The following is a 27,789-nucleotide window of genomic DNA, read 5'->3' as shown; positions in this document are numbered from 1 at the left end:
ATCCGGGAGCGGTGTTGTGAGGTCTTAGATGTAACGTAAAATTCAGAGTTTTTCCACAATACCTGACGACCATTTCATTTCTGAGCTTCCTTGGCTCCATGGTTAGCGTGTTCGGATGTTAAGCTTAAGGTTGGTGGTTCGAGCCCACCCGGGAGCAGTGTTGTGAAGTCTCAAATGTAACGTAAAAAGCCAAAGTTTTTCCACAATACCTGACGACCATTTAATTTTTGGGCTTCCGTGGCTCAATGGTTAGCGCGTTCGGCTGTTAACTAATAGGTTGGTGGTTCGAGCCCACCCGGGAGCGGTGTTGTGAGATCTCAAACGTAATGTCAAATGCCAAAGTTTTTGCACAATACCTGACGACCATTTAATTTTTGAGTTTCCGTGGCGCAATGGTTAGCGCGTTCGGCTGTTAACCGAAAGGTTGGTGGTTCGAGCCCACCCGGGAGCGGTGTTGTGAAATCTCACATGTAACGTAAAAATCCAAAGTTTTTCCACAATACCTGACGAACATTTAATCTTTGGGCTTCCGTTGCGCAATGGTTAACGCCGTCGGCTGTTAACCGAAAGGTTGGTGGTTCGAGCCCATCCGGGAGCGGTGTTGTGAGGTCTTAGATGTAACGTAAAATTCAGAGTTTTTTAAAAATAACTGACGAACATTTAATTTTTGGGCTTCCGTGGCGCAATGGTTAGCGCGTTCGGCTGTTAACCGAAAGGTTGAAGGTTCGAGCCCATCCGGGAGCGGTGTTGTGAAGTCTCAGATGTGACGTAAAAAGTCAAAGTTTTTCCACAATACCTGACGACCATTTCATTTCTGAGCTTCCTTGGCTCCATGGTTAGCGTGTTCGGATGTTAAGCTTAGGGTTGGTGGTTCGAGCCCACCCGGGAGCAGTGTTGTGAAGTCTCAAATGTAACGTAAAAAGCCAAAGTTTTTCCACAATACCTGACGACCATTTAATTTTTGAGCTTCCGTGGCTCAATGGTTAGCGCGTTCGGCTGTTAACTAATAGGTTGGTGGTTCGAGCCCACCCGGGAGCGGAGTTGTGAAATCTCACAGGTAACGTAAAAATACAAAGTTTTTCCACAATACCTGACGAACATTTAATCTTTGTGCTTCCGTTGCGCAATGGTTAACGCCGTCGGCTGTTAACCGAAAGGTTGGTGGTTCGAGCCCATCCGGGAGCGGTGTTGTGAGGTCTTAGATGTAACGTAAAATTCAGAGTTTTTTAAAAATATCTGACGAACATTTAATTTTTGGGCTTCCGTGGCGCAATGGTTAGCGCGTTCAGCTGTTATTCAAAAGGTTTGTGGTTCGAGCCCATCCGTGAGCGGTGTTTTGAAGTCTCTGATGTGACGTAAAAAGTCAGAGTTTTTCCACAATACCTGACGACCATTTCATTTCTGAGCTTCCTTGGCTCGAAGGTTAGCGCGTTCGGATGTTAACCAAAAGGTTGGTGGTTCGAGCCCACCCGGCTGCCGTGTTGTGAAGTCTCAAATGTAACGTAAAAAGCCAAAGTTTTTCCACAATACCTGACGACCGTTTAATTTTTAAGCTTCCGTGGCGCAATGGTTAGCGCGTTCGGCTGTTAACCGAAAGGTTGGTGGTTCGAGCCCACCCGGGAGCGGTGTTGTGAAATCTCACATGTAACGTAAAAATCCAAAGTTTTTCCACAAAACCTGACGAACATTTAATCTTTGGGCTTCCGTTGCGCAATGGTTAACGCCGTCGGCTGTTAACCGAAAGGTTGGTGGTTCGAGCCCATCCGGGAGCGGTGTTGTGAGGTCTTAGATGTAACGTAAAATTCAGAGTTTTTTAAAAATAACTGACGAACATTTAATTTTTGGGCTTCCGTGGCGCAATGGTTAGCGCGTTCGGCTGTTAACCGAAAGGTTGAAGGTTCGAGCCCATCCGGGAGCGGTGTTGTGAAGTCTCAGATGTGACGTAAAAAGTCAAAGTTTTTCCACAATACCTGACGACCATTTCATTTCTGAGCTTCCTTGGCTCCATGGTTAGCGTGTTCGGATGTTAAGCTTAGGGTTGGTGGTTCGAGCCCACCCGGGAGCAGTGTTGTGAAGTCTCAAATGTAACGTAAAAAGCCAAAGTTTTTCCACAATACCTGACGACCATTTAATTTTTGGGCTTCCGTGGCTCAATGGTTAGCGCGTTCGGCTGTTAACTAATAGGTTGGTGGTTCGAGCCCACCCGGGAGCGGAGTTGTGAAATCTCACAGGTAACGTAAAAATACAAAGTTTTTCCACAATACCTGACGAACATTTAATCTTTGTGCTTCCGTTGCGCAATGGTTAACGCCGTCGGCTGTTAACCGAAAGGTTGGTGGTTCGAGCCCATCCGGGAGCGGTGTTGTGAGGTCTTAGATGTAACGTAAAATTCAGAGTTTTTTAAAAATATCTGACGAACATTTAATTTTTGGGCTTCCGTGGCGCGATGGTTAGCGCGTTCAGCTGTTATTCAAAAGGTTTGTGGTTCGAGCCCATCCGTGAGCGGTGTTTTGAAGTCTCTGATGTGACGTAAAAAGTCAGAGTTTTTCCACAATACCTGACGACCATTTCATTTCTGAGCTTCCTTGGCTCGAAGGTTAGCGCGTTCGGATGTTAACCAAAAGGTTGGTGGTTCGAGCCCACCCGGCTGCCGTGTTGTGAAGTCTCAAATGTAACGTAAAAAGCCAAAGTTTTTCCACAATACCTGACGACCGTTTAATTTTTAAGCTTCCGTGGCGCAATGGTTAGCGCGTTCGGCTGTTAACCGAAAGGTTGGTGGTTCGAGCCCACCTGGGAGCGGTGTTGTGAAATCTCACATGTAACGTAAAAATCCAAAGTTTTTCCACAAAACCTGACGAACATTTAATCTTTGGGCTTCCGTTGCGCAATGGTTAACGCCGTCGGCTGTTAGCCGAAAGGTTGGTGGTTCGAGCCCATCCGGGAGCGGTGTTGTGAGGTCTTAGATGTAACGTAAAATTCAGAGTTTTTCCACAATACCTGACGACCATTTCATTTCTGAGCTTCCTTGGCTCCATGGTTAGCGTGTTCGGATGTTAAGCTTAAGGTTGGTGGTTCGAGCCCACCCGGGAGCAGTGTTGTGAAGTCTCAAATGTAACGTAAAAAGCCAAAGTTTTTCCACAATACCTGACGACCATTTAATTTTTGGGCTTCCGTGGCTCAATGGTTAGCGCGTTCGGCTGTTAACTAATAGGTTGGTGGTTCGAGCCCACCCGGGAGCGGTGTTGTGAGATCTCAAACGTAATGTCAAATGCCAAAGTTTTTGCACAATACCTGACGACCATTTAATTTTTGAGCTTCCGTGGCGCAATGGTTAGCGCGTTCGGCTGTTAACCGAAAGGTTGGTGGTTCGAGCCCACCCGGGAGCGGTGTTGTGAAATCTCACATGTAACGTAAAAATCCAAAGTTTTTCCACAATACCTGACGAACATTTAATCTTTGGGCTTCCGTTGCGCAATGGTTAACGCCGTCGGCTGTTAACCGAAAGGTTGGTGGTTCGAGCCCATCCGGGAGCGGTGTTGTGAGGTCTTAGATGTAACGTAAAATTCAGAGTTTTTTAAAAATAACTGACGAACATTTAATTTTTGGGCTTCCGTGGCGCAATGGTTAGCGCGTTCGGCTGTTAACCGAAAGGTTGAAGGTTCGAGCCCATCCGGGAGCGGTGTTGTGAAGTCTTAGATGTAACGTAAAATTCAGAGTTTTTCCACAATACCTGACGACCATTTCATTTCTGAGCTTCCTTGGCTCCATGGTTAGCGTGTTCGGACGTTAAGCTTAAGGTTGGTGGTTCGAGCCCACCCGGGAGCAGTGTTGTGAAGTCTCAAATGTAACGTAAAAAGCCAAAGTTTTTCCACAATACCTGACGACCATTTAATTTTTGGGCTTCCGTGGCTCAATGGTTAGCGCGTTCGGCTGTTAACTAATAGGTTGGTGGTTCGAGCCCACCCGGGAGCGGAGTTGTGAAATCTCACAGGTAACGTAAAAATCCAAAGTTTTTCCACAATACCTGACGAACATTTAATCTTTGGGCTTCCGTTGCGCAATGGTTAACGCCGTCGGCTGTTAACCGAAAGGTTGGTGGTTCGAGCCCATCCGGGAGCGGTGTTGTGAGGTCTTAGATGTAACGTAAAATTCAGAATTTTTTAAAAATATCTGACGAACATTTAATTTTTGGGCTTCCGTGGCGCAATGGTTAGCGCGTTCAGCTGTTATTCAAAAGGTTTGTGGTTCGAGCCTATCCGGGAGCGGTGTTTTGAAGTCTCTGATGTGACGTAAAAAGTCAGAGTTTTTCCACAATACCTGACGACCATTTCATTTCTGAGCTTCCTTGGCTCGAAGGTTAGCGCGTTCGGATGTTAACCAAAAGGTTGGTGGTTCGAGCCCACCCGGCTGCCGTGTTGTGAAGTCTCAAATGTAACGTAAAAAGCCAAAGTTTTTCCACAATACCTGACGACCGTTTAATTTTTGAGGTTCCGTGGCGCAATGGTTAGCGCGTTCGGCTGTTAACCGAAAGGTTGGTGGTTCGAGCCCACCCGGGAGCGGTGTTGTGAGGTCTCAGATGTGACGTAAAAAGTCAAAGTTTTTCCCCAATACCTGACGACCATTTCATTTCTGAGCTTCCTTGGCTCCATGGTTAGCGTGTTCGGATGTTAAGCTTAAGGTTGGTGGTTCGAGCCCACCCGGGAGCAGTGTTGTGAAGTCTCAAATGTAACGTAAAAAGCCAAAGTTTTTCCACAATACCTGACGAACATTTAATCTTTGGGCTTCCGTTGCGCAATGGTTAACGCCGTCGGCTGTTAACCGAAAGGTTGATGGTTCGAGCCCATCCGGGAGCGGTGTTGTGAGGTCTTAGATGTAACGTAAAATTCAGAGTTTTTTAAAAATAACTGACGAACATTTAATTTTTGGGCTTCCGTGGCGCAATGGTTAGCGCGTTCGGCTGTTAACCGAAAGGTTGGTGGTTCGAGCCCATCCGGGAGCGGTGTTGTGAAGTCTCAGATGTGACGTAAAAAGTCAAAGTTTTTCCACAATACCTGACGAACATTTAATCTTTGGGCTTCCGTTGCGCAATGGTTAACGCCGTCGGCTGTTAGCCGAAAGGTTGGTGGTTGGAGCCCATCCGGGAGCGGTGTTGTGAGGTCTTAGATGTAACGTAAAATTCAGAGTTTTTCCACAATACCTGACGACCATTTCATTTCTGAGCTTCCTTGGCTCCATGGTTAGCGTGTTCGGATGTTAAGCTTAAGGTTGGTGGTTCGAGCCCACCCGGGAGCAGTGTTGTGAAGTCTCAAATGTAACGTAAAAAGCCAAAGTTTTTCCACAATACCTGACGACCATTTAATTTTTGGGCTTCCGTGGCTCAATGGTTAGCGCGTTCGGCTGTTAACTAATAGGTTGGTGGTTCGAGCCCACCCGGGAGCGGAGTTGTGAAATCTCACAGGTAACGTAAAAATCCAAAGTTTTTCCACAATACCTGACGAACATTTAATCTTTGGGCTTCCGTTGCGCAATGGTTAACGCCGTCGGCTGTTAACCGAAAGGTTGGTGGTTCGAGCCCATCCGGGAGCGGTGTTGTGAGGTCTTAGATGTAACGTAAAATTCAGAATTTTTTAAAAATATCTGACGAACATTTAATTTTTGGGCTTCCGTGGCGCAATGGTTAGCGCGTTCAGCTGTTATTCAAAAGGTTTGTGGTTCGAGCCTATCCGGGAGCGGTGTTTTGAAGTCTCTGATGTGACGTAAAAAGTCAGAGTTTTTCCACAATACCTGACGACCATTTCATTTCTGAGCTTCCTTGGCTCGAAGGTTAGCGCGTTCGGATGTTAACCAAAAGGTTGGTGGTTCGAGCCCACCCGGCTGCCGTGTTGTGAAGTCTCAAATGTAACGTAAAAAGCCAAAGTTTTTCCACAATACCTGACGACCGTTTAATTTTTGAGGTTCCGTGGCGCAATGGTTAGCGCGTTCGGCTGTTAACCGAAAGGTTGGTGGTTCGAGCCCACCCGGGAGCGGTGTTGTGAGGTCTCAGATGTGACGTAAAAAGTCAAAGTTTTTCCCCAATACCTGACGACCATTTCATTTCTGAGCTTCCTTGGCTCCATGGTTAGCGTGTTCGGATGTTAAGCTTAAGGTTGGTGGTTCGAGCCCACCCGGGAGCAGTGTTGTGAAGTCTCAAATGTAACGTAAAAAGCCAAAGTTTTTCCACAATACCTGACGAACATTTAATCTTTGGGCTTCCGTTGCGCAATGGTTAACGCCGTCGGCTGTTAACCGAAAGGTTGATGGTTCGAGCCCATCCGGGAGCGGTGTTGTGAGGTCTTAGATGTAACGTAAAATTCAGAGTTTTTTAAAAATAACTGACGAACATTTAATTTTTGGGCTTCCGTGGCGCAATGGTTAGCGCGTTCGGCTGTTAACCGAAAGGTTGGTGGTTCGAGCCCATCCGGGAGCGGTGTTGTGAAGTCTCAGATGTGACGTAAAAAGTCAAAGTTTTTCCACAATACCTGACGAACATTTAATCTTTGGGCTTCCGTTGCGCAATGGTTAACGCCGTCGGCTGTTAGCCGAAAGGTTGGTGGTTGGAGCCCATCCGGGAGCGGTGTTGTGAGGTCTTAGATGTAACGTAAAATTCAGAGTTTTTCCACAATACCTGACGACCATTTCATTTCTGAGCTTCCTTGGCTCGAAGGTTAGCGCGTTCGGATGTTAACCAAAAGGTTGGTGGTTCAAGCCCACCCGGCTGCCGTGTTGTGAAGTCTCAAATGTAACGTAAAAAGCCAAAGTTTTTCCACAATACCTGACGACCGTTTAATTTTTAAGCTTCCGTGGCGCAATGGTTAGCGCGTTCGGCTGTTAACCGAAAGGTTGGTGGTTCGAGCCCACCCGGGAGCGGTGTTGTGAAATCTCACATGTAACGTAAAAATCCAAAGTTTTCCACAATACCTGACGAACATTTAATCTTTGGGCTTCCGTTGCGCAATGGTTAACGCCGTCGGCTGTTAGCCGAAAGGTTGGTGGTTGGAGCCCATCCGGGAGCGGTGTTGTGAGGTCTTAGATGTAACGTAAAATTCAGAGTTTTTCCACAATACCTGACGACCATTTCATTTCTGAGCTTCCTTGGCTCCATGGTTAGCGTGTTCGGATTTTAAGCTTAAGGTTGGTGGTTCGAGCCCACCCGGGAGCAGTGTTGTGAAGTCTCAAATGTAACGTAAAAAGCGAAAGTTTTTCCACAATACCTGACGACCATTTAATTTTTGGGCTTCCGTGGCTCAATGGTTAGCGCGTTCGGCTGTTAACTAATAGGTTGGTGGTTCGAGCCCACCCGGGAGCGGAGTTGTGAAATCTCACAGGTAACGTAAAAATCCAAAGTTTTTCCACAATACCTGACGAACATTTAATCTTTGGGCTTCCGTTGCGCAATGGTTAACGCCGTCGGCTGTTAACCGAAAGGTTGGTGGTTCGAGCCCATCCGGGAGCGGTGTTGTGAGGTCTTAGATGTAACGTAAAATTCAGAATTTTTTAAAAATATCTGACGAACATTTAATTTTTGGGCTTCCGTGGCGCAATGGTTAGCGCGTTCAGCTGTTATTCAAAAGGTTTGTGGTTCGAGCCTATCCGGGAGCGGTGTTTTGAAGTCTCTGATGTGACGTAAAAAGTCAGAGTTTTTCCACAATACCTGACGACCATTTCATTTCTGAGCTTCCTTGGCTCGAAGGTTAGCGCGTTCGGATGTTAACCAAAAGGTTGGTGGTTCGAGCCCACCCGGCTGCCGTGTTGTGAAGTCTCAAATGTAACGTAAAAAGCCAAAGTTTTTCCACAATACCTGACGACCGTTTAATTTTTGAGCTTCTGTGGCGCAATGGTTAGCGCGTTCGGCTGTTAACCGTAAGGTTGGTGGTTCGAGCCCACCCGGGAGCGGTGTTGTGAGATCTCAAACGTAATGTCAAATGCCAAAGTTTTTCCACAATACCTGACGACCATTTAATTTTTGAGCTTCCGTGGCGCAATGGTTAGCGCGTTCGGCTGTTAAACGAAAGGTTGGTGGTTCGAGCCCACCCGGGAGCGGTGTTGTGAATTTTCACATGTAACGTAAAAATCCAAAGTTTTTCCACAATACCTGACGAACATTTAATCTTTGGGCTTCCGTTGCGCAATGGTTAACGCCGTCGGCTGTTAACCGAAAGGTTGGTGGTTCGAGCCCATCCGGGAGCGGTGTTGTGAGGTCTTAGATGTAACGTAAAATTCAGAGTTTTTTAAAAATAACTGACGAACATTTAATTTTTGGGCTTCCGTGGCGCAATGGTTAGCGCGTTCGGCTCTTATTCAAAAGGTTGGTGGTTCGAGCCCATCCGTGAGCGGTGTTTTGAAGTCTCTGATGTGACGTAAAAAGTCAGAGTTTTTCCACAATACCTGACGACCATTTCATTTCTGAGCTTCCTTGACTCGAAGGTTAGCGCGTTCGGATGTTAACCAAAAGGTTGGTGGTTCGAGCCCACCCGGCTGCCGTGTTGTGAAGTCTCAAATGTAACGTAAAAAGCCAAAGTTTTTCCACAATACCTGACGACCGTTTAATTTTTGGGCTTCCGTGGCGCAATGGTTAGCGCGTTCGGCTGTTAACCGAAAGGTTGGTGGTTCGAGCCCACCCGGGAGCGGTGTTGTGAGATCTCAAACGTAATGTCAAATGCCAAAGTTTTTCCACAATACCTGACGACCATTTAATTTTTGAGCTTCCCTGGCGCAATGGTTAGCGCGTTCGGCTGTTAACCGAAAGGTTGGTGGTTCGAGCCCACCCGGGAGCGGTGTTGTGAAATCTCACATGTAAGGTAAAAATCCAAAGTTTTTCCACAATACCTGACGAACATTTAATCTTTGGGCTTCCGTTGCGCAATGGTTAACGCCGTCGGCTGTTAACCGAAAGGTTGGTGGTTCGAGCCCATCCGGGAGCGGTGTTGTGAGGTCTTAGATGTAACGTAAAATTCAGAGTTTTTTAAAAATAACTGACGAACATTTAATTTTTGGGCTTCCGTGGCGCAATGGTTAGCGCGTTCGGCTGCTAACCGAAAGGTTGGTGGTTCGAGCCCATCCGGGAGCGGTGTTGTGAAGTCTCAGATGTGACGTAAAAAGTCAAAGTTTTTCCACAATACCTGACGACCATTTCATTTCTGAGCTTCCTTGGCTCCATGGTTAGCGTGTTCGGATGTTAAGCTTAAGGTTGGTGGTTCGAGCCCACCCGGGAGCAGTGTTGTGAAGTCTCAAATGTAACGTAAAAAGCCAAAGTTTTTCCACAATACCTGACGAACATTTAATCTTTGGACTTCCGTTGCGCAATGGTTAACGCCGTCGGCTGTTAACCGAAAGGTTGGTGGTTCGAGCCCATCCGGGAGCGGTGTTGTGAGGTCTTAGATGTAACGTAAAATTCAGAGTTTTTTAAAAATATCTGACGAACATTTAATTTTTGGGCTTCCGTGGCGCAATGGTTAGCGCGTTCAGCTGTTATTCAAAAGGTTTGTGGTTCGAGCCCATCCGGGAGCGGTGTTTTGAAGTCTCTGATGTGACGTAAAAAGTCAGAGTTTTTCCACAATACCTGACGACCATTTCATTTCTGAGCTTCCTTGGCTCGAAGGTTAGCGCGTTCGGATGTTAACCAAAAGGTTGGTGGTTCGAGCCCACCCGGCTGCCGTGTTGTGAAGTCTCAAATGTAACGTAAAAAGCCAAAGTTTTTCCACAATACCTGACGACCGTTTAATTTTTGAGCTTCCGTGGCGCAATGGTTAGCGCGTTCGGCTGTTAACCGAAAGGTTGGTGGTTCGAGCCCACCCGGGAGCGGTGTTGTTAGATCTCAAACGTAATGTCAAATGCCAAAGTTTTTCCACAATACCTGACGACCATTTAATTTTTGAGCTTCCGTGGCGCAATGGTTAGCGCGTTCGGCTGTTAACCGAAAGGTTGGTGGTTCGAGCCCACCCGGGACCGTGTTGTGAGGTCTTAGATGTAACGTAAAATTCAGAGTTTTTTAAAAATAACTGACGAACATTTAATTTTTGGGCTTCCTTGGCTCCATGGTTAGCGTGTTCGGATGTTAAGCTTAAGGTTGGTGGTTCGAGCCCACCCGGGAGCAGTGTTGTGAAGTCTCAAATGTAACGTAAAAAGCCAAAGTTTTTCCACAATACCTGACGACCATTTAATTTTTGGGCTTCCGTGGCTCAATGGTTAGCGCGTTCGGCTGTTAACTAATAGGTTGGTGGTTCGAGCCCACCCGGGAGCGGAGTTGTGATATCTCACAGGTAACGTAAAAATCCAAAGTTTTTCCACAATACCTGACGAACATTTAATCTTTGGGCTTCCGTTGCGCAATGGTTAACGCCGACGGCTGTTAACCGAAAGGTTGGTGGTTCGAGCCCATCCGGGAGCGGTGTTGTGAGGTCTTAGATGTAACGTAAAATTCAGAGTTTTTTAAAAATACCTGACGAACATTTAATCTTTGGGCTTCCGTGGCGCAATGGTTAGCGCGTTCGGCTGTTAACTGAAAGGTTGGTGGTTCGAGACCATCCAGGAGCGGTGTTGTGAGGTCTCAGATGTGACGTAAAAAGTCAAAGTTTTTCCACAATACCTGACGACCATTTAATTTTTGAGCTTCCGTGGCGCAATGGTTAGCGCGTTCGGCTGTTAACCGAAAGGTTGGTGGTTCGAGCCCATCCGGGAGCGGTGTTGTGAGGTCTCAGATGTGACGTAAAAAGTCAAAGTTTTTCCACAATACCTGACGAACATTTAATCTTTGGGCTTCCGTTGCGCAATGGTTAACGCCGTCGGCTGTTAACCGAAAGGTTGGTGGTTCGAGCCCATCCGGGAGCGGTGTTGTGAGGTCTTAGATGTAACGTAAAATTCAGAGTTTTTTAAAAATAACTGACGAACATTTAATTTTTGGGCTTCCGTGGCGCAATGGTTAGCGCGTTCGGCTGTTAACCGAAAGGTTGGTGGTTCGAGCCCATCCGGGAGCGGTGTTGTGAGGTCTTAGATGTAACGTAAAATTCAGAGTTTTTTAAAAATACCTGACGAACATTTAATCTTTGGGCTTCTGTGGCGCAATGGTTAGCGCGTTCGGCTGTTAACCGAAAGGTTGGTGGTTCGAGCCCACCCGGGAGCGGTGTTGTGAGCTCTCACATGTAACGTAAAAAGCCAAAGTGTTTCCACAATACCCGACGACCATTTAATTTTTGGGCTTCCGTGGCGCAATGGTTAGCGCGTTCGGCTGTTAACCGAAAGGTTGGTGGTTCGACCCCACCCGGGAGCGGTGTTGTGAGCTCTGACATGTAACGTAAAAAGCCAAAGTGTTTCCACAATACCCGACGACCATTTAATTTTTGGGCTTCCGTGGCGCAATGGTTAGCGCGTTCGGCTGTTAACCGAAAGGTTGGTGGTTCGAGCCCACCCGGGAGCGGTGTTGTGAAATCTCACATGTAACTTAAAAATCCAAAGTTTTTCCACAATACCTGACGAACATTTAATCTTTGGGCTTCCGTTGCGCAATGGTTAACGCCGTCGGCTGTTAACCGAAAGGTTGGTGGTTCGAGCCCATCCGGGAGCGGTGTTGTGAAGTCTTAGATGTAACGTAAAATTCAGAGTTTTTTAAAAATACCTGACGAACATTTAATCTTTGGGCTTCTGTGGCGCAATGGTTAGCGCATTCGGTTGTTAACCGAAAGGTTGGTGGTTCGAGCCCACCCGGGAGCGGTGTTGTGAGCTCTCACATGTAACGTAAAAAGCCAAAGTGTTTCCACAATACCCGACGAGCATTTAATTTTTGGGCTTCCGTGGCGCAATGGTTAGCGCGTTCGGCTGTTAACCGAAAGGTTGGTGGTTCGAGCCCATCCGTGAGCGGTGTTGTGAGGTCTCAGATGTGACGTAAAAAGTCAAAGTTTTTCCACAATACCTGACGAACATTTAATCTTTGGGCTTCCGTTGCGCAATGGTTAACGCCGTCGGCTGTTAACCGAAAGGTTGGTGGTTCGAGCCCATCCGGGAGCGGTGTTGTGAGGTCTTAGATGTAACGTAAAATTCAGAGTTTTTTAAAAATAACTGACGAACATTTAATTTTTGGGCTTCCGTGGCGCAATGGTTAGAGCGTTCAGCTGTTAACCGAAAGGTTGGTGGTTCGAGCCCACCCGGGAGCGGTGTTGTGAGCTCTCACATGTAACGTAAAAAGCCAAAGTTTTTCCACAATACCTGACGAACATTTAACCTTTTGGGCTTCCGTTGCGCAATGGTTAACGCCGTCGGATGTTAACCAAAAGGTTGGTGGTTCGAGCCCACCCGGCTGCCGTGTTGTGAAGTCTCAAATGTAACGTAAAAAGCCAAAGTTTTTCCACAATACCTGACGACCGTTTAATTTTTGAGCTTCCGTGGCGCAATGGTTAGCGCGTTCGGCTGTTAACCGAAAGGTTGGTGGTTCGAGCCCACCCGGGAGCGGTGTTGTGAGATCTCAAACGTAATGTCAAATGCCAAAGTTTTTCACAATACCTGACGACCATTTAATTTTTGAGCTTCCGTGGCGCAATGGTTAGCGCGTTCGGCTGTTAACCGAAAGGTTGGTGGTTCGAGCCCACCCGGGACCGTGTTGTGAGGTCTTAGATGTAACGTAAAATTCAGAGTTTTTTAAAAATAACTGACGAACATTTAATTTTTGGGCTTCCTTGGCTACATGGTTAGCGTGTTCGGATGTTAAGCTTAAGGTTGGTGGTTCGAGCCCACCCGGGAGCAGTGTTGTGAAGTCTCAAATGTAACGTAGAAAGCCAAAGTTTTTCCACAATACCTGACGACCATTTAATTTTTGGGCTTCCGTGGCTCAATGGTTAGCGCGTTCGGCTGTTAACTAATAGGTTGGTGGTTCGAGCCCACCCGGGAGCGGAGTTGTGAAATCTCACAGGTAACGTAAAAATCCAAAGTTTTTCCACAATACCTGACGACCATTTAATTTTTGAGCTTCCGTGGCGCAATGGTTAGCGCGTTCGGCTGTTAAACGAAAGGTTGGTGGTTCGAGCCCACCCGGGAGCGGTGTTGTGAATTTTCACATGTAACGTAAAAATCCAAAGTTTTTCCACAATACCTGACGAACATTTAATCTTTGGGCTTCCGTTGCGCAATGGTTAACGCCGTCGGCTGTTAACCGAAAGGTTGGTGGTTCGAGCCCATCCGGGAGCGGTGTTGTGAGGTCTTAGATGTAACGTAAAATTCAGAGTTTTTTAAAAATACCTGACGAACATTTAATCTTTGGGCTTCTGTGGCGCAATGGTTAGCGCATTCGGCTGTTAACCGAAAGGTTGGTGGTTCGAGCCCACCCGGGAGCGGTGTTGTGAGCTCTCACATGTAACGTAAAAAGCCAAAGTGTTTCCACAATACCCGACGAGCATTTAATTTTTGGGCTTCCGTGGCGCAATGGTTAGCGCGTTCGGCTGTTAACCGAAAGGTTGGTGGTTCGAGCCCATCCGGGAGCGGTGTTGTGAGGTCTCAGATGTGACGTAAAAAGTCAAAGTTTTTCCACAATACCTGACGAACATTTAATCTTTGGGCTTCCGTTGCGCAATGGTTAACGCCGTCGGCTGTTAACCGAAAGGTTGGTGGTTCGAGCCCATCCGGGAGCGGTGTTGTGAGGTCTTAGATGTAACGTAAAATTCAGAGTTTTTAAAAATAACTGACGAACATTTAATTTTTGGGCTTCCGTGGCGCAATGGTTAGAGCGTTCAGCTGTTAACCGAAAGGTTGGTGGTTCGAGCCCACCCGGGAGCGGTGTTGTGAGCTGTCACATGTAACGTAAAAAGCCAAAGTTTTTCCACAATACCTGACGAACATTTAACCTTTTGGGCTTCCGTTGCGCAATGGTTAACGCCGTCGGATGTTAACCAAAAGGTTGGTGGTTCGAGCCCACCCGGCTGCCGTGTTGTGAAGTCTCAAATGTAACGTAAAAAGCCAAAGTTTTTCCACAATACCTGACGACCGTTTAATTTTTGAGCTTCCGTGGCGCAATGGTTAGCGCGTTCGGCTGTTAACTAATAGGTTGGTGGTTCGAGCCCACCCGGGAGCGGAGTTGTGAAATCTCACAGGTAACGTAAAAATCCAAAGTTTTTCCACAATACCTGACGAACATTTAATCTTCGGGCTTCCGTTGCGCAATGGTTAACGCCGTCGGCTGTTAACCGAAAGGTTGGTGGTTCGAGCCCATCCGGGAGCGGTGTTGTGAGGTCTTAGATGTAACGTAAAATTCAGAGTTTTTTAAAAATACCTGACGAACATTTAATCTTTGGGCTTCCGTGGCGCAATGGTTAGCGCGTTCGGCTGTTAACTGAAAGGTTGGTGGTTCGAGACCATCCGGGAGCGGTGTTGTGAGGTCTCAGATGTGACGTAAAAAGTCAAAGTTTTTCCACAATACCTGACGACCATTTAATTTTTGAGCTTCCGTGGCGCAATGGTTAGCGCGTTCGGCTGTTAACCGAAAGGTTGGTGGTGCGAGCCCATCCGGGAGCGGTGTTGTGAGGTCTCAGATGTGACGTAAAAAGTCAAAGTTTTTCCACAATACCTGACGAACATTTAATCTTTGGGCTTCCGTTGCGCAATGGTTAACGCCGTCGGCTGTTAACCGAAAGGTTGGTGGTTCGAGCCCATCCGGGAGCGGTGTTGTGAGGTCTTAGATGTAACGTAAAATTCAGAGTTTTTTAAAAATAACTGACGAACATTTAATTTTTGGGCTTCCGTGGCGCAATGGTTAGCGCGTTCGGCTGTTAACCGAAAGGTTGGTGGTTCGAGCCCATCCGGGAGCGGTGTTGTGAGGTCTTAGATGTAACGTAAAATTCAGAGTTTTTTAAAAATACCTGACGAACATTTAATCTTTGGGCTTCCGTTGCGCAATGGTTAACGCCGTCGGCTGTTAACCGAAAGGTTGGTGGTTCGAGCCCATCCGGGAGCGGTGTTGTGAGGTCTTAGATGTAACGTAAAATTCAGAGTTTTTTAAAAATAACTGACGAACATTTAATTTTTGGGCTTCCGTGGCGCAATGGTTAGCGCGTTCGGCTGTTAACCGAAAGGTTGGTGGTTCGAGCCCACCCGGGAGCGGTGTTGTGAGCTCTCACATGTAACGTAAAAAGCCAAAGTGTTTCCACAATACCCGACGACCATTTAATTTTTGGGCTTCCGTGGCGCAATGGTTAGCGCGTTCGGCTGTTAACCGAAAGGTTGGTGGTTCGACCCCACCCGGGAGCGGTGTTGTGAGCTCTGACATGTAACGTAAAAAGCCAAAGTGTTTCCACAATACCCGACGACCATTTAATTTTTGGGCTTCCGTGGCGCAATGGTTAGCGCGTTCGGCTGTTAACCGAAAGGTTGGTGGTTCGAGCCCACCCGGGAGCGGTGTTGTGAAATCTCACATGTAACGTAAAAATCCAAAGTTTTTCCACAATACCTGACGAACATTTAATCTTTGGGCTTCCGTTGCGCAATGGTTAACGCCGTCGGCTGTTAACCGAAAGGTTGGTGGTTCGAGCCCATCCGGGAGCGGTGTTGTGAAGTCTTAGATGTAACGTAAAATTCAGAGTTTTTTAAAAATACCTGACGAACATTTAATCTTTGGGCTTCTGTGGCGCAATGGTTAGCGCATTCGGCTGTTAACCGAAAGGTTGGTGGTTCGAGCCCACCCGGGAGCGGTGTTGTGAGCTCTCACATGTAACGTAAAAAGCCAAAGTGTTTCCACAATACCCGACGAGCATTTAATTTTTGGGCTTCCGTGGCGCAATGGTTAGCGCGTTCGGCTGTTAACCGAAAGGTTGGTGGTTCGAGCCCATCCGTGAGCGGTGTTGTGAGGTCTCAGATGTGACGTAAAAAGTCAAAGTTTTTCCACAATACCTGACGAACATTTAATCTTTGGGCTTCCGTTGCGCAATGGTTAACGCCGTCGGCTGTTAACCGAAAGGTTGGTGGTTCGAGCCCATCCGGGAGCGGTGTTGTGAGGTCTTAGATGTAACGTAAAATTCAGAGTTTTTTAAAAATAACTGACGAACATTTAATTTTTGGGCTTCCGTGGCGCAATGGTTAGAGCGTTCAGCTGTTAACCGAAAGGTTGGTGGTTCGAGCCCACCCGGGAGCGGTGTTGTGAGCTCTCACATGTAACGTAAAAAGCCAAAGTTTTTCCACAATACCTGACGAACATTTAACCTTTTGGGCTTCCGTTGCGCAATGGTTAACGCCGTCGGATGTTAACCAAAAGGTTGGTGGTTCGAGCCCACCCGGCTGCCGTGTTGTGAAGTCTCAAATGTAACGTAAAAAGCCAAAGTTTTTCCACAATACCTGACGACCGTTTAATTTTTGAGCTTCCGTGGCGCAATGGTTAGCGCGTTCGGCTGTTAACCGAAAGGTTGGTGGTTCGAGCCCACCCGGGAGCGGTGTTGTGAGATCTCAAACGTAATGTCAAATGCCAAAGTTTTTCACAATACCTGACGACCATTTAATTTTTGAGCTTCCGTGGCGCAATGGTTAGCGCGTTCGGCTGTTAACCGAAAGGTTGGTGGTTCGAGCCCACCCGGGACCGTGTTGTGAGGTCTTAGATGTAACGTAAAATTCAGAGTTTTTTAAAAATAACTGACGAACATTTAATTTTTGGGCTTCCTTGGCTCCATGGTTAGCGTGTTCGGATGTTAAGCTTATGGTTGGTGGTTCGAGCCCACCCGGGAGCAGTGTTGTGAAGTCTCAAATGTAACGTAGAAAGCCAAAGTTTTTCCACAATACCTGACGACCATTTAATTTTTGGGCTTCCGTGGCTCAATGGTTAGCGCGTTCGGCTGTTAACTAATAGGTTGGTGGTTCGAGCCCACCCGGGAGCGGAGTTGTGAAATCTCACAGGTAACGTAAAAATCCAAAGTTTTTCCACAATACCTGACGACCATTTAATTTTTGAGCTTCCGTGGCGCAATGGTTAGCGCGTTCGGCTGTTAAACGAAAGGTTGGTGGTTCGAGCCCACCCGGGAGCGGTGTTGTGAATTTTCACATGTAACGTAAAAATCCAAAGTTTTTCCACAATACCTGACGAACATTTAATCTTTGGGCTTCCGTTGCGCAATGGTTAACGCCGTCGGCTGTTAACCGAAAGGTTGGTGGTTCGAGCCCATCCGGGAGCGGTGTTGTGAGGTCTTAGATGTAACGTAAAATTCAGAGTTTTTTAAAAATACCTGACGAACATTTAATCTTTGGGCTTCTGTGGCGCAATGGTTAGCGCATTCGGCTGTTAACCGAAAGGTTGGTGGTTCGAGCCCACCCGGGAGCGGTGTTGTGAGCTCTCACATGTAACGTAAAAAGCCAAAGTGTTTCCACAATACCCGACGAGCATTTAATTTTTGGGCTTCCGTGGCGCAATGGTTAGCGCGTTCGGCTGTTAACCGAAAGGTTGGTGGTTCGAGCCCATCCGTGAGCGGTGTTGTGAGGTCTCAGATGTGACGTAAAAAGTCAAAGTTTTTCCACAATACCTGACGAACATTTAATCTTTGGGCTTCCGTTGCGCAATGGTTAACGCCGTCGGCTGTTAACCGAAAGGTTGGTGGTTCGAGCCCATCCGGGAGCGGTGTTGTGAGGTCTTAGATGTAACGTAAAATTCAGAGTTTTTTAAAAATAACTGACGAACATTTAATTTTTGGGCTTCCGTGGCGCAATGGTTAGAGCGTTCAGCTGTTAACCGAAAGGTTGGTGGTTCGAGCCCACCCGGGAGCGGTGTTGTGAGCTCTCACATGTAACGTAAAAAGCCAAAGTTTTTCCACAATAGCTGACGAACATTTAACCTTTTGGGCTTCCGTTGCGCAATGGTTAACGCCGTCGGATGTTAACCAAAAGGTTGGTGGTTCGAGCCCACCCGGCTGCCGTGTTGTGAAGTCTCAAATGTAACGTAAAAAGCCAAAGTTTTTCCACAATACCTGACGACCGTTTAATTTTTGGGCTTCCGTGGCGCAATGGTTAGCGCGTTCGGCTGTTAACCGAAAGGTTGGTGGTTCGAGCCCACCCGGGAGCGGTGTTGTGAGATCTCAAACGTAATGTCAAATGCCAAAGTTTTTCCACAATACCTGACGACCATTTAATTTTTGGGCTTCCGTGGCGCAATGGATAGCGCGTTCGGCTGTTAACCGAAAGGTTGGTGGTTCGAGCCCATCCGTGAGCGGTGTTGTGAGGTCTCAGATGTGACGTAAAAAGTCAAAGTTTTTCCACAATACCTGACGAACATTTAATCTTTGGGCTTCCGTTGCGCAATGGTTAACGCCGTCGGCTGTTAACCGAAAGGTTGGTGGTTCGAGCCCATCCGGGAGCGGTGTTGTGAGGTCTTAGATGTAACGTAAAATTCAGAGTTTTTTAAAAATAACTGACGAACATTTAATTTTTGGGCTTCCGTGGCGCAATGGTTAGAGCGTTCAGCTGTTAACCGAAAGGTTGGTGGTTCGAGCCCACCCGGGAGCGGTGTTGTGAGCTCTCACATGTAACGTAAAAAGCCAAAGTTTTTCCACAATACCTGACGAACATTTAACCTTTTGGGCTTCCGTTGCGCAATGGTTAACGCCGTCGGATGTTAACCAAAAGGTTGGTGGTTCGAGCCCACCCGGCTGCCGTGTTGTGAAGTCTCAAATGTAACGTAAAAAGCCAAAGTTTTTCCACAATACCTGACGACCGTTTAATTTTTGAGCTTCCGTGGCGCAATGGTTAGCGCGTTCGGCTGTTAACCGAAAGGTTGGTGGTTCGAGCCCACCCGGGAGCGGTGTTGTGAGATCTCAAACGTAATGTCAAATGCCAAAGTTTTTCACAATACCTGACGACCATTTAATTTTTGAGCTTCCGTGGCGCAATGGTTAGCGCGTTCGGCTGTTAACCGAAAGGTTGGTGGTTCGAGCCCACCCGGGAAGGTGTTGTGAGGTCTTAGATGTAACGTAAAATTCAGAGTTTTTTAAAAATAACTGACGAACATTTAATTTTTGGGCTTCCGTGGCGCAATGGTTAGCGCGTTCGGCTCTTATTCAAAAGGTTGGTGGTTCGAGCCCATCCGTGAGTGGTGTTTTGAAGTCTCTGATGTGACGTAAAAAGTCAGAGTTTTTCCACAATACCTGACGACCATTTCATTTCTGAGCTTCCTTGACTCGAAGGTTAGCGCGTTCGGATGTTAACCAAAAGGTTGGTGGTTCGAGCCCACCCGGCTGCCGTGTTGTGAAGTCTCAAATGTAACGTAAAAAGCCAAAGTTTTTCCACAATACCTGACGACCGTTTAATTTTTGGGCTTCCGTGGCGCAATGGTTAACGCCGTCGGCTGTTAACCGAAAGGTTGGTGGTTCGAGCCCATCCGGGAGCGGTGTTGTGAGGTGTTTAGATGTAACGTAAAATTCAGAGTTTTTTAAAAATACCTGACGAACATTTAATCTTTGGGCTTCTGTGGCGCAATGGTTAGCGCGTTCGGCTGTTAACCGAAAGGTTGGTGGTTCGAGCCCACCCGGGAGCGGTGTTGTGAGCTCTCACATGTAACGTAAAAAGCCAAAGTGTTTCCACAATACCCGACGACCATTTAATTTTTGGGCTTCCGTGGCGCAATGGTTAGCGCGTTCGGCTGTTAACCGAAAGGTTGGTGGTTCGACCCCACCCGGGAGCGGTGTTGTGAGCTCTGACATGTAACGTAAAAAGCCAAAGTGTTTCCACAATACCCGACGACCATTTAATTTTTGGGCTTCCGTGGCGCAATGGTTAGCGCGTTCGGCTGTTAACCGAAAGGTTGGTGGTTCGAGCCCACCCGGGAGCGGTGTTGTGAAATCTCACATGTAACTTAAAAATCCAAAGTTTTTCCACAATACCTGACGAACATTTAATCTTTGGGCTTCCGTTGCGCAATGGTTAACGCCGTCGGCTGTTAACCGAAAGGTTGGTGGTTCGAGCCCATCCGGGAGCGGTGTTGTGAAGTCTTAGATGTAACGTAAAATTCAGAGTTTTTTAAAAATACCTGACGAACATTTAATCTTTGGGCTTCTGTGGCGCAATGGTTAGCGCATTCGGCTGTTAACCGAAAGGTTGGTGGTTCGAGCCCACCCGGGAGCGGTGTTGTGAGCTCTCACATGTAACGTAAAAAGCCAAAGTGTTTCCACAATACCCGACGAGCATTTAATTTTTGGGCTTCCGTGGCGCAATGGTTAGCGCGTTCGGCTGTTAACCGAAAGGTTGGTGGTTCGAGCCCATCCGTGAGCGGTGTTGTGAGGTCTCAGATGTGACGTAAAAAGTCAAAGTTTTTCCACAATACCTGACGAACATTTAATCTTTGGGCTTCCGTTGCGCAATGGTTAACGCCGTCGGCTGTTAACCGAAAGGTTGGTGGTTCGAGCCCATCCGGGAGCGGTGTTGTGAGGTCTTAGATGTAACGTAAAATTCAGAGTTTTTTAAAAATAACTGACGAACATTTAATTTTTGGGCTTCCGTGGCGCAATGGTTAGAGCGTTCAGCTGTTAACCGAAAGGTTGGTGGTTCGAGCCCACCCGGGAGCGGTGTTGTGAGCTCTCACATGTAACGTAAAAAGCCAAAGTTTTTCCACAATACCTGACGAACATTTAACCTTTTGGGCTTCCGTTGCGCAATGGTTAACGCCGTCGGATGTTAACCAAAAGGTTGGTGGTTCGAGCCCACCCGGCTGCCGTGTTGTGAAGTCTCAAATGTAACGTAAAAAGCCAAAGTTTTTCCACAATACCTGACGACCGTTTAATTTTTGAGCTTCCGTGGCGCAATGGTTAGCGCGTTCGGCTGTTAACCGAAAGGTTGGTGGTTCGAGCCCACCCGGGAGCGGTGTTGTGAGATCTCAAACGTAATGTCAAATGCCAAAGTTTTTCACAATACCTGACGACCATTTAATTTTTGAGCTTCCGTGGCGCAATGGTTAGCGCGTTCGGCTGTTAACCGAAAGGTTGGTGGTTCGAGCCCACCCGGGACCGTGTTGTGAGGTCTTAGATGTAACGTAAAATTCAGAGTTTTTTAAAAATAACTGACGAACATTTAATTTTTGGGCTTCCTTGGCTACATGGTTAGCGTGTTCGGATGTTAAGCTTAAGGTTGGTGGTTCGAGCCCACCCGGGAGCAGTGTTGTGAGGTCTCAAATGTAACGTAGAAAGCCAAAGTTTTTCCACAATACCTGACGACCATTTAATTTTTGGGCTTCCGTGGCTCAATGGTTAGCGCGTTCGGCTGTTAACTAATAGGTTGGTGGTTCGAGCCCACCCGGGAGCGGAGTTGTGAAATCTCACAGGTAACGTAAAAATCCAAAGTTTTTCCACAATACCTGACGACCATTTAATTTTTGAGCTTCCGTGGCGCAATGGTTAGCGCGTTCGGCTGTTAAACGAAAGGTTGGTGGTTCGAGCCCACCCGGGAGCGGTGTTGTGAATTTTCACATGTAACGTAAAAATCCAAAGTTTTTCCACAATACCTGACGAACATTTAATCTTTGGGCTTCCGTTGCGCAATGGTTAACGCCGTCGGCTGTTAACCGAAAGGTTGGTGGTTCGAGCCCATCCGGGAGCGGTGTTGTGAGGTCTTAGATGTAACGTAAAATTCAGAGTTTTTTAAAAATACCTGACGAACATTTAATCTTTGGGCTTCTGTGGCGCAATGGTTAGCGCATTCGGCTGTTAACCGAAAGGTTGGTGGTTCGAGCCCACCCGGGAGCGGTGTTGTGAGCTCTCACATGTAACGTAAAAAGCCAAAGTGTTTCCACAATACCCGACGAGCATTTAATTTTTGGGCTTCCGTGGCGCAATGGTTAGCGCGTTCGGCTGTTAACCGAAAGGTTGGTGGTTCGAGCCCATCCGTGAGCGGTGTTGTGAGGTCTCAGATGTGACGTAAAAAGTCAAAGTTTTTCCACAATACCTGACGAACATTTAATCTTTGGGCTTCCGTTGCGCAATGGTTAACGCCGTCGGCTGTTAACCGAAAGGTTGGTGGTTCGAGCCCATCCGGGAGCGGTGTTGTGAGGTCTTAGATGTAACGTAAAATTCAGAGTTTTTAAAAATAACTGACGAACATTTAATTTTTGGGCTTCCGTGGCGCAATGGTTAGAGCGTTCAGCTGTTAACCGAAAGGTTGGTGGTTCGAGCCCACCCGGGAGCGGTGTTGTGAGCTCTCACATGTAACGTAAAAAGCCAAAGTTTTTCCACAATACCTGACGAACATTTAACCTTTTGGGCTTCCGTTGCGCAATGGTTAACGCCGTCGGATGTTAACCAAAAGGTTGGTGGTTCGAGCCCACCCGGCTGCCGTGTTGTGAAGTCTCAAATGTAACGTAAAAAGCCAAAGTTTTTCCACAATACCTGACGACCGTTTAATTTTTGAGCTTCCGTGGCGCAATGGTTAGCGCGTTCGGCTGTTAACTAATAGGTTGGTGGTTCGAGCCCACCCGGGAGCGGAGTTGTGAAATCTCACAGGTAACGTAAAAATCCAAAGTTTTTCCACAATACCTGACGAACATTTAATCTTCGGGCTTCCGTTGCGCAATGGTTAACGCCGTCGGCTGTTAACCGAAAGGTTGGTGGTTCGAGCCCATCCGGGAGCGGTGTTGTGAGGTCTTAGATGTAACGTAAAATTCAGAGTTTTTTAAAAATACCTGACGAACATTTAATCTTTGGGCTTCCGTGGCGCAATGGTTAGCGCGTTCGGCTGTTAACTGAAAGGTTGGTGGTTCGAGACCATCCGGGAGCGGTGTTGTGAGGTCTCAGATGTGACGTAAAAAGTCAAAGTTTTTCCACAATACCTGACGACCATTTAATTTTTGAGCTTCCGTGGCGCAATGGTTAGCGCGTTCGGCTGTTAACCGAAAGGTTGGTGGTGCGAGCCCATCCGGGAGCGGTGTTGTGAGGTCTCAGATGTGACGTAAAAAGTCAAAGTTTTTCCACAATACCTGACGAACATTTAATCTTTGGGCTTCCGTTGCGCAATGGTTAACGCCGTCGGCTGTTAACTGAAAGGTTGGTGGTTCGAGCCCATCCGGGAGCGGTGTTGTGAGGTCTTAGATGTAACGTAAAATTCAGAGTTTTTTAAAAATAACTGACGAACATTTAATTTTTGGGCTTCCGTGGCGCAATGGTTAGCGCGTTCGGCTGTTAACCGAAAGGTTGGTGGTTCGAGCCCATCCGGGAGCGGTGTTGTGAGGTCTTAGATGTAACGTAAAATTCAGAGTTTTTTAAAAATACCTGACGAACATTTAATCTTTGGGCTTCCGTTGCGCAATGGTTAACGCCGTCGGCTGTTAACCGAAAGGTTGGTGGTTCGAGCCCATCCGGGAGCGGTGTTGTGAGGTCTTAGATGTAACGTAAAATTCAGAGTTTTTTAAAAATAACTGACGAACATTTAATTTTTGGGCTTCCGTGGCGCAATGGTTAGCGCGTTCGGCTGTTAACCGAAAGGTTGGTGGTTCGAGCCCACCCGGGAGCGGTGTTGTGAGCTCTCACATGTAACGTAAAAAGCCAAAGTGTTTCCACAATACCCGACGACCATTTAATTTTTGGGCTTCCGTGGCGCAATGGTTAGCGCGTTCGGCTGTTAACCGAAAGGTTGGTGGTTCGACCCCACCCGGGAGCGGTGTTGTGAGCTCTGACATGTAACGTAAAAAGCCAAAGTGTTTCCGCAATACCCGACGACCATTTAATTTTTGGGCTTCCGTGGCGCAATGGTTAGCGCGTTCGGCTGTTAACCGAAAGGTTGGTGGTTCGAGCCCACCCGGGAGCGGTGTTGTGAAATCTCACATGTAACGTAAAAATCCAAAGTTTTTCCACAATACCTGACGAACATTTAATCTTTGGGCTTCCGTTGCGCAATGGTTAACGCCGTCGGCTGTTAACCGAAAGGTTGGTGGTTCGAGCCCATCCGGGAGCGGTGTTGTGAAGTCTTAGATGTAACGTAAAATTCAGAGTTTTTTAAAAATACCTGACGAACATTTAATCTTTGGGCTTCTGTGGCGCAATGGTTAGCGCATTCGGCTGTTAACCGAAAGGTTGGTGGTTCGAGCCCACCCGGGAGCGGTGTTGTGAGCTCTCACATGTAACGTAAAAAGCCAAAGTGTTTCCACAATACCCGACGAGCATTTAATTTTTGGGCTTCCGTGGCGCAATGGTTAGCGCGTTCGGCTGTTAACCGAAAGGTTGGTGGTTCGAGCCCATCCGTGAGCGGTGTTGTGAGGTCTCAGATGTGACGTAAAAAGTCAAAGTTTTTCCACAATACCTGACGAACATTTAATCTTTGGGCTTCCGTTGCGCAATGGTTAACGCCGTCGGCTGTTAACCGAAAGGTTGGTGGTTCGAGCCCATCCGGGAGCGGTGTTGTGAGGTCTTAGATGTAACGTAAAATTCAGAGTTTTTTAAAAATAACTGACGAACATTTAATTTTTGGGCTTCCGTGGCGCAATGGTTAGAGCGTTCAGCTGTTAACCGAAAGGTTGGTGGTTCGAGCCCACCCGGGAGCGGTGTTGTGAGCTCTCACATGTAACGTAAAAAGCCAAAGTTTTTCCACAATACCTGACGAACATTTAACCTTTTGGGCTTCCGTTGCGCAATGGTTAACGCCGTCGGATGTTAACCAAAAGGTTGGTGGTTCGAGCCCACCCGGCTGCCGTGTTGTGAAGTCTCAAATGTAACGTAAAAAGCCAAAGTTTTTCCACAATACCTGACGACCGTTTAATTTTTGAGCTTCCGTGGCGCAATGGTTAGCGCGTTCGGCTGTTAACCGAAAGGTTGGTGGTTCGAGCCCACCCGGGAGCGGTGTTGTGAGATCTCAAACGTAATGTCAAATGCCAAAGTTTTTCACAATACCTGACGACCATTTAATTTTTGAGCTTCCGTGGCGCAATGGTTAGCGCGTTCGGCTATTAACCGAAAGGTTGGTGGTTCGAGCCCACCCGGGACCGTGTTGTGAGGTCTTAGATGTAACGTAAAATTCAGAGTTTTTTAAAAATAACTGACGAACATTTAATTTTTGGGCTTCCTTGGCTCCATGGTTAGCGTGTTCGGATGTTAAGCTTAAGGTTGGTGGTTCGAGCCCACCCGGGAGCAGTGTTGTGAAGTCTCAAATGTAACGTAGAAAGCCAAAGTTTTTCCACAATACCTGACGACCATTTAATTTTTGGGCTTCCGTGGCTCAATGGTTAGCGCGTTCGGCTGTTAACTAATAGGTTGGTGGTTCGAGCCCACCCGGGAGCGGAGTTGTGAAATCTCACAGGTAACGTAAAAATCCAAAGTTTTTCCACAATACCTGACGAACATTTAATCTTTGGGCTTCCGTTGCGCAATGGTTAACGCCGTCGGCTGTTAACCGAAAGGTTGGTGGTTCGAGCCCATCCGGGAGCGGTGTTGTGAGGTCTTAGATGTAACGTAAAATTCAGAGTTTTTTAAAAATACCTGACGAACATTTAATCTTTGGGCTTCCGTGGCGCAATGGTTAGCGCGTTCGGCTGTTAACTGAAAGGTTGGTGGTTCGAGACCATCCGGGAGCGGTGTTGTGAGGTCTCAGATGTGACGTAAAAAGTCAAAGTTTTTCCACAATACCTGACGACCATTTAATTTTTGAGCTTCCGTGGCGCAATGGTTAGCGCGTTCGGCTGTTAACCGAAAGGTTGGTGGTTCGAGCCCATCCGGGAGCGGTGTTGTGAGGTCTCAGATGTGACGTAAAAAGTCAAAGTTTTTCCACAATACCTGACGAACATTTAATCTTTGGGCTTCCGTTGCGCAATGGTTAACGCCGTCGGCTGTTAACCGAAAGGTTGGTGGTTCGATCCCATCCGGGAGCGGTGTTGTGAGGTCTTAGATGTAACGTAAAATTCAGATTTTTTTAAAAATAACTGACGAACATTTAATTTTTGGGCTTCCGTGGCGCAATGGTTAGCGCGTTCGGCTGTTAACCGAAAGGTTGGTGGTTCGAGCCCATCCGGGAGCGGTGTTGTGAGGTCTTAGATGTAACGTATAATTCAGAGTTTTTTAAAAATACCTGACGAACATTTAATCTTTGGGCTTCTGTGGTCAATGGTTAGCGCGTTCGGCTGTTAACCGAAAGGTTGGTGGTTCGAGCCTACCCGGGAGCGGTGTTGTGAGCTCTCACATGTAACGTAAAAAGCCAAAGTGTTTCCACAATACCCGACGACCATTTAATTTTTGGGCTTCCGTGGCGCAATGGTTAGCGCGTTCGGCTGTTAACCGAAAGGTTGGTGGTTCGACCCCACCCGGGAGCGGTGTTGTGAGCTCTGACATGTAACGTAAAAAGCCAAAGTGTTTCCACAATACCCGACGACCATTTAATTTTTGGGCTTCCGTGGCGCAATGGTTAGAGCGTTCGGCTGTTAACCGAAAGGTTGGTGGTTCGAGCCCACCCGGGAGCGGTGTTGTGAAATCTCACATGTAACGTAAAAATCCAAAGTTTTTCCACAATACCTGACGAACATTTAATCTTTGGGCTTCCGTTGCGCAATGGTTAACGCCGTCGGCTGTTAACCGAAAGGTTGGTGGTTCGAGCCCATCCGGGAGCGGTGTTGTGAGGTCTTAGATGTAACGTAAAATTCAGAGTTTTTTAAAAATACCTGACGAACATTTAATCTTTGGGCTTCCGTTGCGCAATGGTTAACGCCGTCGGCTGTTAACCGAAAGTTTGGTGGTTCGAGCCCATCCGGGAGCGGTGTTGTGAGGTCTTAGATGTAACGTAAAATTCAGAGTTTTTTAAAAATACCTGACGAACATTTAATCTTTGGGCTTCCGTGGCGCAATGGTTAGCGCGTTCGGCTGTTAACTGAAAGGTTGGTGGTTCGAGACCATCCGGGAGCGGTGTTGTGAGGTCTCAGATGTGACGTAAAAAGTCAAAGTTTTTCCACAATACCTGACGACCATTTAATTTTTGAGCTTCCGTGGCGCAATGGTTAGCGCGTTCGGCTGTTAACCGAAAGGTTGGTGGTTCGAGCCCATCCGGGAGCGGTGTTGTGAGGTCTCAGATGTGACGTAAAAAGTCAAAGTTTTTCCACAATACCTGACGAACATTTAATCTTTGGGCTTCCGTTGCGCAATGGTTAACGCCGTCGGCTGTTAACCGAAAGGTTGGTGGTTCGATCCCATCCGGGAGCGGTGTTGTGAGGTCTTAGATGTAACGTAAAATTCAGAGTTTTTTAAAAATAACTGACGAACATTTAATTTTTGGGCTTCCGTGGCGCAATGGTTAGCGCGTTCGGCTGTTAACCGAAAGGTTGGTGGTTCGAGCCCATCCGGGAGCGGTGTTGTGAGGTCTTAGATGTAACGTATAATTCAGAGTTTTTTAAAAATACCTGACGAACATTTAATCTTTGGGCTTCTGTGGTCAATGGTTAGCGCGTTCGGCTGTTAACCGAAAGGTTGGTGGTTCGAGCCCACCCGGGAGCGGTGTTGTGAGCTCTCACATGTAACGTAAAAAGCCAAAGTGTTTCCACAATACCCGACGACCATTTAATTTTTGGGCTTCCGTGGCGCAATGGTTAGCGCGTTCGGCTGTTAACCGAAAGGTTGGTGGTTCGAGCCCACCCGGGAGCGGTGTTGTGAAATCTCACATGTAACGTAAAAATCCAAAGTTTTTCCACAATACCTGACGAACATTTAATCTTTGGGCTTCCGTTGCGCAATGGTTAACGCCGTCGGCTGTTAACCGAAAGGTTGGTGGTTCGAGCCCATCCGGGAGCGGTGTTGTGAGGTCTTAGATGTAACGTAAAATTCAGAGTTTTTTAAAAATACCTGACGAACA

The 27,789-nt window shown here is 47.2% G+C and overlaps 21 non-coding genes across 21 annotated transcripts; all 21 read left to right on the top strand.

Moving 5' to 3' along the window:
- The first annotated feature begins 1,552 nt into the window (after nucleotides 1–1,552).
- TRNAN-GUU (transfer RNA asparagine (anticodon GUU)) lies at nucleotides 1,553–1,625 on the top strand. The gene has a single exon. It is a non-coding gene; the product is annotated as a tRNA-Asn (tRNA).
- Nucleotides 1,626–3,313: 1,688 nt separating this feature from the next.
- Nucleotides 3,314–3,386, top strand: TRNAN-GUU (transfer RNA asparagine (anticodon GUU)). The gene has a single exon. It is a non-coding gene; the product is annotated as a tRNA-Asn (tRNA).
- A 3,447-nt stretch (nucleotides 3,387–6,833) lies between these two features.
- On the top strand, nucleotides 6,834–6,906 carry TRNAN-GUU (transfer RNA asparagine (anticodon GUU)). Its single transcript has one exon. It is a non-coding gene; the product is annotated as a tRNA-Asn (tRNA).
- A 1,393-nt stretch (nucleotides 6,907–8,299) lies between these two features.
- On the top strand, nucleotides 8,300–8,372 carry TRNAK-CUU (transfer RNA lysine (anticodon CUU)). Its single transcript has one exon. It is a non-coding gene; the product is annotated as a tRNA-Lys (tRNA).
- Nucleotides 8,373–8,593: 221 nt separating this feature from the next.
- TRNAN-GUU (transfer RNA asparagine (anticodon GUU)) lies at nucleotides 8,594–8,666 on the top strand. Its single transcript has one exon. It is a non-coding gene; the product is annotated as a tRNA-Asn (tRNA).
- Nucleotides 8,667–9,033: 367 nt separating this feature from the next.
- Nucleotides 9,034–9,106, top strand: TRNAS-GCU (transfer RNA serine (anticodon GCU)). The gene has a single exon. It is a non-coding gene; the product is annotated as a tRNA-Ser (tRNA).
- Nucleotides 9,107–9,767: 661 nt separating this feature from the next.
- TRNAN-GUU (transfer RNA asparagine (anticodon GUU)) lies at nucleotides 9,768–9,840 on the top strand. The gene has a single exon. It is a non-coding gene; the product is annotated as a tRNA-Asn (tRNA).
- A 1,539-nt stretch (nucleotides 9,841–11,379) lies between these two features.
- Nucleotides 11,380–11,452, top strand: TRNAN-GUU (transfer RNA asparagine (anticodon GUU)). Its single transcript has one exon. It is a non-coding gene; the product is annotated as a tRNA-Asn (tRNA).
- A 955-nt stretch (nucleotides 11,453–12,407) lies between these two features.
- On the top strand, nucleotides 12,408–12,480 carry TRNAN-GUU (transfer RNA asparagine (anticodon GUU)). Its single transcript has one exon. It is a non-coding gene; the product is annotated as a tRNA-Asn (tRNA).
- Nucleotides 12,481–15,044: 2,564 nt separating this feature from the next.
- On the top strand, nucleotides 15,045–15,117 carry TRNAN-GUU (transfer RNA asparagine (anticodon GUU)). Its single transcript has one exon. It is a non-coding gene; the product is annotated as a tRNA-Asn (tRNA).
- Nucleotides 15,118–15,338: 221 nt separating this feature from the next.
- Nucleotides 15,339–15,411, top strand: TRNAN-GUU (transfer RNA asparagine (anticodon GUU)). The gene has a single exon. It is a non-coding gene; the product is annotated as a tRNA-Asn (tRNA).
- Nucleotides 15,412–16,366: 955 nt separating this feature from the next.
- TRNAN-GUU (transfer RNA asparagine (anticodon GUU)) lies at nucleotides 16,367–16,439 on the top strand. The gene has a single exon. It is a non-coding gene; the product is annotated as a tRNA-Asn (tRNA).
- Nucleotides 16,440–17,979: 1,540 nt separating this feature from the next.
- Nucleotides 17,980–18,052, top strand: TRNAN-GUU (transfer RNA asparagine (anticodon GUU)). Its single transcript has one exon. It is a non-coding gene; the product is annotated as a tRNA-Asn (tRNA).
- A 662-nt stretch (nucleotides 18,053–18,714) lies between these two features.
- Nucleotides 18,715–18,787, top strand: TRNAN-GUU (transfer RNA asparagine (anticodon GUU)). Its single transcript has one exon. It is a non-coding gene; the product is annotated as a tRNA-Asn (tRNA).
- A 953-nt stretch (nucleotides 18,788–19,740) lies between these two features.
- On the top strand, nucleotides 19,741–19,813 carry TRNAN-GUU (transfer RNA asparagine (anticodon GUU)). Its single transcript has one exon. It is a non-coding gene; the product is annotated as a tRNA-Asn (tRNA).
- Nucleotides 19,814–20,768: 955 nt separating this feature from the next.
- On the top strand, nucleotides 20,769–20,841 carry TRNAN-GUU (transfer RNA asparagine (anticodon GUU)). The gene has a single exon. It is a non-coding gene; the product is annotated as a tRNA-Asn (tRNA).
- Nucleotides 20,842–23,405: 2,564 nt separating this feature from the next.
- On the top strand, nucleotides 23,406–23,478 carry TRNAN-GUU (transfer RNA asparagine (anticodon GUU)). The gene has a single exon. It is a non-coding gene; the product is annotated as a tRNA-Asn (tRNA).
- Nucleotides 23,479–23,699: 221 nt separating this feature from the next.
- On the top strand, nucleotides 23,700–23,772 carry TRNAN-GUU (transfer RNA asparagine (anticodon GUU)). The gene has a single exon. It is a non-coding gene; the product is annotated as a tRNA-Asn (tRNA).
- A 955-nt stretch (nucleotides 23,773–24,727) lies between these two features.
- TRNAN-GUU (transfer RNA asparagine (anticodon GUU)) lies at nucleotides 24,728–24,800 on the top strand. The gene has a single exon. It is a non-coding gene; the product is annotated as a tRNA-Asn (tRNA).
- Nucleotides 24,801–24,873: 73 nt separating this feature from the next.
- On the top strand, nucleotides 24,874–24,946 carry TRNAN-AUU (transfer RNA asparagine (anticodon AUU)). The gene has a single exon. It is a non-coding gene; the product is annotated as a tRNA-Asn (tRNA).
- A 2,562-nt stretch (nucleotides 24,947–27,508) lies between these two features.
- On the top strand, nucleotides 27,509–27,581 carry TRNAN-GUU (transfer RNA asparagine (anticodon GUU)). The gene has a single exon. It is a non-coding gene; the product is annotated as a tRNA-Asn (tRNA).
- Nucleotides 27,582–27,789: the final 208 nt, after the last annotated feature.

Source organism: Phalangium opilio, unplaced genomic scaffold, assembly GCF_054372755.1.
Source record: "Phalangium opilio isolate 3A_F unplaced genomic scaffold, DU_Popi_V2 ptg000352l_1, whole genome shotgun sequence".
In the NCBI taxonomy this organism is placed as follows: domain Eukaryota; kingdom Metazoa; phylum Arthropoda; class Arachnida; order Opiliones; family Phalangiidae; genus Phalangium; species Phalangium opilio.
Note: the sequence above shows the minus strand (reverse complement) of the source record. Positions and strands in the feature narration are given on the sequence as shown.